At 37.6% G+C, this 9718-nt stretch overlaps 1 long non-coding RNA gene across 1 annotated transcript; it reads left to right on the top strand.

Annotated features, from left to right (window-relative positions):
* The first annotated feature begins 4375 nt into the window (after positions 1-4375).
* Positions 4376-6937, top strand: LOC131624344 (uncharacterized). The gene is made up of 2 exons (XR_009290573.1): positions 4376-4580; positions 4876-6937. It is a non-coding gene; the product is annotated as an uncharacterized LOC131624344 (long non-coding RNA).
* The last annotated feature ends 2781 nt before the right edge of the window (positions 6938-9718 follow it).

Genomic DNA, 9718 nt, shown 5'->3' with positions numbered 1-9718 from the left:
AGTTCCAGAGAGATGCGCGCTTAGCGCGCTTCAGACCCCGCTTAGCGCGGGTGGGTTTTCAGAAAAAAAAAATATTTTGATTTTTGGGCCCTTTGTCCTTGACCCGGCCCAGCACGAATTCTGGGTGAGGGAGGTAGGGTTTAGAGGTTTTGTTGCCTCATTTCTCCCATTTTCTTCTCCTAGCGTTCTTTCTTCCATTGTTTTCTTTTTGTCTTTGCTAATTAACCAAGGTTTTTGCTCTTTCTTCATCATCACCAAGGTATTATCATCTTCTTCTTCTTATTATTTCTTTTCTCTTATGCTTGCATTATATATATTAAGGTTTAGATTGAGATTAGGAATAAAAATGATGTGGTTAGGGTTTTGTTTATTGAAAACATAGTATAGATCATGTTCTTGTGCCTTATATTGTGTTTAATCTGAATTTGGGTGTTGTTGAAGCATGGATGAAACCCTGGTTCGCAGGGGATTTTCTCTGCAAATCGCAGAGCCCGCTTAGCGCGGTCTGGGGATTTCAGAAAAATCCCCTCTTCTCCCTGTTTTTGTTTGATGTAGGGGGAGTGATCTTGTGCTTTAATTCTTACTAGGGCTGTTTATTTTTGTTATGTATTGTGTTAACATATTTGTTTTTGTGTTGCTATTTCCTTAATCATTTCAGATGGGACCGAAATTCCTAGGCTCTAAGAAAAGAAAGACCGGAACCGAAGGCGGCAGTTCTTCTCAAGCACCTAGGGCTATTCCGTTTAATCAAAACCGTTTTAAGAGTCATGTCCAAGAGGAGAGGTACAAGAAGTTAGAGGTTAGGACATGGTGGCCAGAGCGAATTGTGAGGATCAATCCTGAGGGAACCTATGGGTGGTGTCATAACACCATTGAGGAGTATGGTTGGCTTAAACTTTGTGAGCCTGCACCTAAGTTTCATTTGGAGATTGTAAGAGAGTTCTATGCTAATGCCGTGCCAAATGAGGAATTTCCGGTTGAAGGTGTTCCCTATGAGTTCAAAACTTGGGTGCGTGGTAAGGAAATCGACTTTTCTCGTCAGGCAATCCGTGAATTTCTTGGAACTCCATTGCCTTTTGAGGATGGTGAGCTTTGTGGGTATCATGTGCAATTGGCACGGGGAAATTTTGATTGGGAGCATCTGAGGGAGGTTTTGTGTATGAGTGGGCATTCTTATGATCTTAATCCTTCACAACAGCCCCAGAAGTTCTCTAGAAAAGTGTTGACTACTAATGCTCAGGTTCTCATGTCGGTGGTCCTTCATAATTTAAGGCCTAGGAGTCACACTTCCTCTTTGCCTGCTGAGTCTGCTGCACTGGTTGCTCGTATGATTGAGCATGAGCCGATTGATATTACTCGCATTATTGCGAATGAGCTGAAGAGGGTTGCTTTGAGTGGAACTCGGCATGGTGATCGTGCTCCCTGCAAGCTGATTTTTCCTGGTTTGATCATGAATCTGTGCAAGAAAGCAAGAGTGCAGATTCCTTCTGAGGGTCTTGTGTCTATTGACACTTTTATTGATGACATTTTTATTGAGCGTTATTGTTTATCCAGGTTGACTGTTGTTCCTGTTGCTGCTGCTCGCCCTGCTCGCCGCCGTAGTAATCCTGATAGAGAGGAGAACTTGGCATTTCATATGGCGCATCAGAGAGCATTCATGTTTTTGCATGATTCTATGTCTCAGCTGAGGTTGCAGATGATGGAGCCTCATGTGGCTCATCCGTGGAGTTCTCGCCAAGACTTGGTGGATTATGCTAATTGGCCTGAGGTCAGTCCATTTCCTGAGGAGGAGGAAGGTGGCGAGGATGAGAATGTGGAAGAAGATCTCCAGGATGAGGATGAGTAGTTCTTTTTGGTTGATGCTTAGTATTTTCATTAGTATTTTTAGTGCTAGTTGTTATTTTATTTTATTTTGACTTAAGTATTGTTATGTTTTGTTCCATCCTTCTAAAGGATGAGGTATTTTGGATCTTAGGCATTGCTATGCCTTTTGGATATTTTGACACCTTTTGGTGTTTGTTTTTAATTTATTAAAGTTTTTAGTTTAATTGCTTTATATTTCTATATACTTTTGCAATTGTGTTTTAAATTTTTGTTTGTTGTTCTTGTGACAGTGCTTCCTGGATGAAGCAAGCTTTTACACCCAATTGGGGCGGTGATGATATAATGTGAAATTAGTACGTACAAGGTACATTTTTATCGTTTCTTTAATATACCATGAATTAGATACTTGTAATTGTACAAATTAGATGTCATATTTTCTTTAGCAAATATAGTTCAATATTGAATCATTTTAGTTCTAAAACTAGTGTGAGGAGCCTTTCCATTGTACATATATATATATATATATATTATTTTGTGATTACCAACAATGTGCGTTTAAATCGTGTTTATTATGTTTAATCTTGCGTTTTTTATTTTAATTGTGTAAAGCATGAAAGTGATCAAAGCATTTTGTTTCGCATTTCGAGTATAACTTCTCTACCATATATAACCTACCCGGTGAGTGTGTGAGCATTTGATAACCACTTTGAGCCATTTTTGCCAAGATTCAAGCGGTATCAATTCCTTGTCTATATTTGCCGATTTTTGATATGAATCTTGATGATTTTCTTTCAACCTTGAAGAGTACCATTAATTGTGGTTAGGAATGTTTCCTTTTCGCCTTAGAATAGAGAGCATTCGTGATTATGTGGTGGTAATATTCAAGTTGGGGAGAATATAAAATTTTGGTTGTATTGGTAGTGAGAAGTAAATAAGTGATTGCTCAAGAGAAAAAGAAAGAGAAAAAGAAAAAGAAAAAGAAAAAGAAAAAAAAGGGCTTTGTATATAGCTAGTTCCTTTAAATTAAGAAGGTGAACTCTTGAGCAATAAATTTGTGTGAGTGGTTGATAAGGATATGTGGATATAATTGTATTTGAATGCTCTCTTAGGTATTGACCCTTTCGTTTCAATGGCCTTGAGAAATGACACTTCCTTGTTAACCAAGCCAAGATACAACCCTAAAGTCTTTGTGATTCTTGCTTTTACGCTTTTTATATAAATGTTGTGTAGATGAATGCATAATTAATTCTGGATGTTGGCGACATTGTTGTGTGAGTGTTAGGTCCTCAATTTTGTCTCTTACTAGAGAAGTGTGTAGGTTGTGATTCAATTTTGAACTTATTTTGTTTTAGGAACTGTTTACATCAAAGGTGTATTTAGTATTAGTATCTCAATCATGGTATTATTTTAGCAAGGGTGAGATGTTACTTGTGTGCTTATGGAATTTGAACCACCCATTTGTTCTTGTCTTAGCTTGTACTCTCTTGGTTTTGTTTGTTTTTGTTTTTATATTTGTTTTGTTTGAGGACAAACAAAGGTTTAAGTTGGGGAGAGTTGTTAGTTACCAATTTGTGTAAATATCTTAGGTAATTTTTGGTAACTTTCAAGTCTTTTTGTGGTTAATAGTAGTATTTTATTATCATTTGGTATATATTTATTCTTATATTTATATTATTGTTGAATAGTTCTTATCTTTGCAATCTATGTTGGATTTTGTAGTTTTTTTTAGATAATTGGAAGCTTGGACCATGGAAAAAGGACTTTGAAGATGTTCCAAGACCAAAGCCAAAGATTGCTGAAAAGAGGTAGCGCGCTAAGCGAGGTTGAGCCCGCTAAGCGCGGTTTTGAAGAAAAGAAGGAAGTTCTGGCAGAGAGTTCCGCGCTAAGCGAGGTCTGGAGCCCGCTTAGCGCGGTTGGGCGGTTTAAGCAATTTTTGATGGCGCGCTTAGCGGGCTACACCGCGCTAAGCGCGGCCTGCGAAACTTTGTTTATTTGATTAGGGGCCAAATCACTTTGAGGGGGATGTAGAGATATTTTAGAGAGAACCAATAGCATAATACACTGTAGCAAACATAGAGTTGAAGATTGGAAGCCTTGATCGTCGATTAATCGCCTTTGATGCTTGTCATACCCCAAAATTTGCCCGCATATATTTTCATATGTCAGTTTATTTTCTAAATAATTGACATAGTCTGATCGGTAAGGAGGTAAGGTTTGCAAGTGCAAGGTCCCGAGTTCAAATGTCACGTCTGACATTTTCCTTTTATTTGTGTTATAAATTATTTTCAAAAAAAAAAAAAAACACAAAATTGTATTTCTTATTATTTTTAATTAGTTTTTGTATTTTATTAATTATGTATTTTTAAGATATATTTTTTTTACCTTTTTCATTTCTATTCACAAAAATATTAAAAATAAATCATCATAAAATAAAAAGTTTTAAAAAGATGTAGTTTTCATTCTCATTTTAAGTAGAATTTGTATTTTAGAAAAAGTCATGATAACCATTTAAAATAATATTAAACCTTAATATTAAATAATATTTGATTTTTAGGTTTTTTATTATTTTGATGGGTTAAATTGCTCCTTTCCATTTTTATTTTAACCTAAATCATTAGTATAAATATGGTCCCAATTCTACACTTTAGGGGGACTAACGACGAATCCTAATTTTCATCATCCTTCTCACGAAATCCTATTCTCTGTTTCTTACACTAACAACTCCACAAATTTTTTTCTTTTCAGCACAAAAGCCTGTATATTTTTTTTTTCTTTTTCTCTCAGTTTCAACTAACAATACATGTTCCATTAAAAAATATGTAGTATCTGTTTTGTTTATTTTTTTTTCAGCAACGGAAATAAGATCCAACCACAAATTCACTGCTTCAACAACCGTCATCAACAAATTTGATTTGCACCATCGAATGCAATCAACACCAATCTCAGCACCAACAACAAACCGACCGATCTGGCTGCCTCCAATCGGGATTCTCATATTGTTTTCTTTTTGATGAAATTCTTATTATGATTCTATGTGTGTCTTTGTTGTAGGATGAACATGAGAGAAGAAGAAGATCAAAGAAAGAAGATGAAATCACCGAGCACCTCACAACATCAAATCGCAATACCTTCAACCGATGAAGCTCCGCTCCATCTCCGGCAACAGCCGTACGAACCGCGAGCCACCGCCCCCATCTCTTCCGCCGTTTTCGAATCTGGTACGATCTTTCCATTTTCCATTTTATTTTAATTGTTATTTTGAAAGCTTTGTGTATGGTTGTGATTTTGGAAGCTTTCATGGTGGTTCAATTTTAGATATTTATGATGAAGAAGAAGTAGAGATAGAATGTGTGGTTCTGTTGCTTATTAGTATCACATGTTAGTTTCTATGTTTTGTATTATTATTTTTATTAATTAACAATGCTTTTGTTTTTTTAATTAAAAATGAGAGAATCATGATTAGATATATAAAAGGGGCCACCCCCTATACTGCTACGATCCAGACTAGGTGTTTTCTTTGTTTTATTTTAATTTTTAATTTTTCTTACTTCTAATTTTGTATGTTATGTTTAAGTTATGAATTAGTAATTTATTTGTTTAGTTTTATCAAGTACCGAAAATACAACAATGTATATATCTCATCCCATTAAATCCCTATTGAATTAGTTATCATGTTAGTGTAATTAGTTTAGGTTTTAAACTATTTAAAAAATGATTGAAAATAAAAATGATTTATCTTAGTTTGATTAAATACTTGGATTAATTCAGCTATTAAAATAATTCAATTTAGGTTTCTAATTATTAAAAAAAAATGCAGCACACCATAGACCTTCAAAAGTCATCACACTCAATTACACCCCCAGGTTTTAGGTTTTGTAATTAAACATTGAATTTCTTCATCGCGATTCTCTTCTCTTCTTTGTGCAATTTTCAGGTTCACCCTGAGGCTTCCCGCCAACCATATCAGATCAAACGCAAAGCTAAGTATCTAGTTTTCTTTATTTATTTATTTAGCCTTACAATATTTATCCTTTTATTTTAGGGTTAGTTCTGTTGCCTTTAGGGTTAGTTCTGTTGCCTTCGAACCGATAATGCACTCACCCTACTTTTTGTTTGCCATTTTTCCCGCCTTGCAGGGTTTGCCAAATGCCAAAGCGTCAAGTATTGGTAACCCTAAACTCAAATTATTACTTATGTTAGACCTATTTGTTTGTTATACCCCGCTGGTTTCAATTCCCCTTTCCTCCGCTGGTTTCATTGTCCCCTTTCCCCATATGGTTATTGTTTTTGCCTTATATTATCTGCGTGGTTAGTAATTTAGGGAGTGCAATTTTAAATTGAATTAGCCTCACTAATTATAAGATAATTTAATCGAATTAATCACGTGATTGATGCACCCACGCACACCTTTGGGGTAACCTCTCTGTTGCCTTGTTGCCTGTTGCCTGTTGCCTTGTGTTATTTTGCAGAATAGCCAGTCCCTCGAATACGAGGATACCTTAGCCAGTTGCCTCGATTTAGATCATGGTCCCTAATGATGCTGCCTTCGATATGCATGATCTCGACCCTCGGAAGTTGCCTACGAAAAGGCTAAGGTATCCTCTGGCTGCCTACGAAAGGCTATTCTGGTCCTTCCCCTTAGACTATCTGCCTTTCTATGGCATGGGTCAGTCTTATGGCGAAGGATATTTCGATGACCCTTCAAACCTCCAAATGAAAGGCTTCCTGCCCTCTTATGGCAAGGATAGACCCTTTCACCCTGAAAGGCTAAAAGAACAGATTCTCAAAATTATAAGGTAAATTGCCCTTAATTGCTTTGCCTTGCTCTAAAAACATTTTTAATATTCTTTCTCATAATTCTTCAATATGGCTACGCTCATTTACGAGCTAAAGTCCGTATTCACTTCTTCTACATTTCTGAAACAAAAAGAGCAAAGCAAATTAAGAGCCCATGGAAAACCATGGATGCAAAGGGTGCTTTTTAAACCTTCCCTTTGCATAATTTACCCCCGAACTCAAAATCTTTTTAAAAGGTATTTTCCTGTTCTTTTAGCCTTTCCGATATTTGGATAAAATAAAAGTCGGTGGCGACTCTTGCTATCCGCGACATTTCGTTAAAGTCAGTTCACCGTATTACAATGCTTGTTGATCTTCATCCTTTCCTTCTTGTGCAAGCTACCATTCTCATGGATAGCTAAATCCCTTTTGTATCAAGATAAGATGTAATCTTCCTAGCCTTTTGTATGTTTTTCTTGTGAATATATGTGTATGAACAAGTGATGATCAATATAGATGGTTTAGTTTGTTTATTAAAGCTTTTTCTTTGGTATAAATGTTTGAGACATCAATGTTTGTATCTAGACCTAACTCATCATCTTTCAAACTATAAGTTGCAGACATGGATTTAGAGTTTGATGTTTACTAAGTATCGGTTTTAAAACGTTATTTGTATTGTTTAAACGGTGGAGAAATCGTCGGTTAAACAATACGGTAAATCTAGCTATATCGTTGCGGACACGGACGATATAGGTGTCGATACGTAATTATATTGATCGTTAGCAAGTTCATAAGCATATATTTATAAGGAAACATACAAACTTAGGTCGATGAAATCGAATCTTGATGCATTTTCTTTAACTTAGAACCTTCATTAATTTACTCTTTGCTACTAAAGTGATTGAATGACCTTTTGCAAACCTAAAACTAAAGTAACATTAACTCAAGACAAAACAGGCTATAGAACGGCGGTGATATCGCAATAATCCCTGTGGATACGATATAAACGAAAAGTACACCACAATAATATTTCAACAAATATCGAAATCTATGGAGAAACCCCTCAAGCTGGGAAAATATAACAAAAAGAAAGATTCAGACGAGCGCGTACAACTTGTCAATGATTGGGTGAACTACTTCAATGTTGATGAGGTCTCTGTAACACCCGAGGCCGATGAAGGCGAGGGGTGGTTGCACCGCATGTAACACTTGAGGCCGAAGAGGGCAAGAGTGGTCGCCACATCGGAATGAGAGGGATAAGCTTATAAGGATTGATGGGTACTACCTATACCAACAAGATGCATCTTCTTTTCGGGAGCCTGTTCAATAAGAACTTCACAGTTAAGCGTGCTTGACTTGAAGTAGTGTTGGGATGGGTGACCTTCTGGGAAGTTTCCCGGAAAGCGTGCGAGTGAGGTCAAAGCATGCTGAGAAGACTCGTGTTGATTTGTGGGGTCAGTCGATCATCCCGAGAGCGGTCTGGGGTGTTACAAATGGTATCAGAGCCAGACCTCTCCCAGTACGATGTGGTACGAGGACGAACCATGCGGAAGCTGGTGGGCATGTAACACCCGAGGCCGATGAAGGCGAGGGGTGGTTGCACCGCATGTAACACTTGAGGCCGAAGAGGGCAAGAGTGGTCGCCACATCGGAATGAGAGGGATAAGCTTATAAGGATTGATGGGTACTACCTATACCAACAAGATGCATCTTCTTTTCGGGAGCCTGTTCAATAAGAACTTCACAGTTAAGCGTGCTTGACTTGAAGTAGTATTGGGATGGGTGACCTTCTGGGAAGTTTCCCATAAAGCATGTGAGTGAGGTCAAAGCATGCTGAAAAGACCCGTGTTAGTTTGTGGGGTCAGTCGATCATCCCGAAAGTAGTCTTGGGCGTTACAGTCTCTGCCAACACCAACTCTAGCCGCCCGACCAGTAAGGAATCACATCGAAGAAATGATGAGTTTGATCGAGGAATTTAAAACTGACATGATAAGTACACACCCCTAAATGTATTGCGGGAGAAGATCTGCCAAGAATGTGCTAATAGAAAGTTCTAAAAAGGAAGGATTATAACCCCCTTTTTTTCTCATCAGATAGTTGTCTTGAACTGACAAGCCAAAGTACTGTTGTCCTGAACTGACAAGCCGAAGTACTATTGCTTTCATAAAGGTCACTGCCACAACACTGACGATTGCATCCAATTGAAGGATGTCATTGAAGTGTTGATCAAGAGAGGATGAATGGATGAATATGTTAAGGGAGGAGTCATCCTAGGGTAAATCTCCCTCTAAACCTTCCGAAGCGTGGACTAGTGGCTAGGATAAAGAGGCCAACAAAGGTAAGCGACAATATATTACTGCCATTACTGAAGAAACGCCCAAGCAAACTTCCCCTCCAAAGAGACCATGAAGAGGAAGTTCATTGAGGTGTTGGCCCTCCATAAAAAGGATGGTAATATATCAGTAAAAGCCCTTAACCGGCTTATGCTAGGGTTTCGGTACTCTAAGAAAGTTAGAGGAACTCCTAAAGAAATTTTCGTTGAGGTGATTATAGCTACAATGTGGTAGTTTAATGTCTCCTGAATCTTGATTGACTACATCAGCTCACGTGATATTATGTGTTTGGGGTTGTTTGAAAAGATTGGCCTGGAGGAAATTCGATGTCGCTGGATCTGACATTGGCGGTATGTGGTCGTTCACTACAAAAAAAGAGCTCAGTAGTGACGTGATTATCACGCCACAAACAAAAAAAACACTTCACAAATCACTATTTGCGACGTGGTCATTCACGTCGCAGGAGGCAAGGTGGCAACTTTTAGTGACGTGATTTTCACTTCACTAATTAGTGAAGTGAAAATCACGTCGCAACATTTGGACCAGAGTTTAATGCTTCTCAATTCAGAGCAGGCGCAGCAGTAATGAGTCAGTAAAAGCATCTTTATTAGTGACGTGATTTCCATGTCACTACCTAGTGGCATGCAAATCACGTCGCTAAATTTGCCTAGATACTTGTAAAAGCGCATTTATGTTTGTGAAGTTGCGACGTGATTTACATGTCACTACTTAGTGACATGGAAATCACGTCACTAATATTTTTAAAAAAAAAAAAACCAAATATT

Source organism: Vicia villosa, unplaced genomic scaffold (assembly GCF_029867415.1).
Source record: "Vicia villosa cultivar HV-30 ecotype Madison, WI unplaced genomic scaffold, Vvil1.0 ctg.000114F_1_1, whole genome shotgun sequence".
NCBI lineage: Eukaryota > Viridiplantae > Streptophyta > Magnoliopsida > Fabales > Fabaceae > Vicia > Vicia villosa.
The sequence above is the reverse complement of the archived record's forward strand: the minus strand, read 5'-3'. Positions and strand labels throughout refer to the sequence as shown.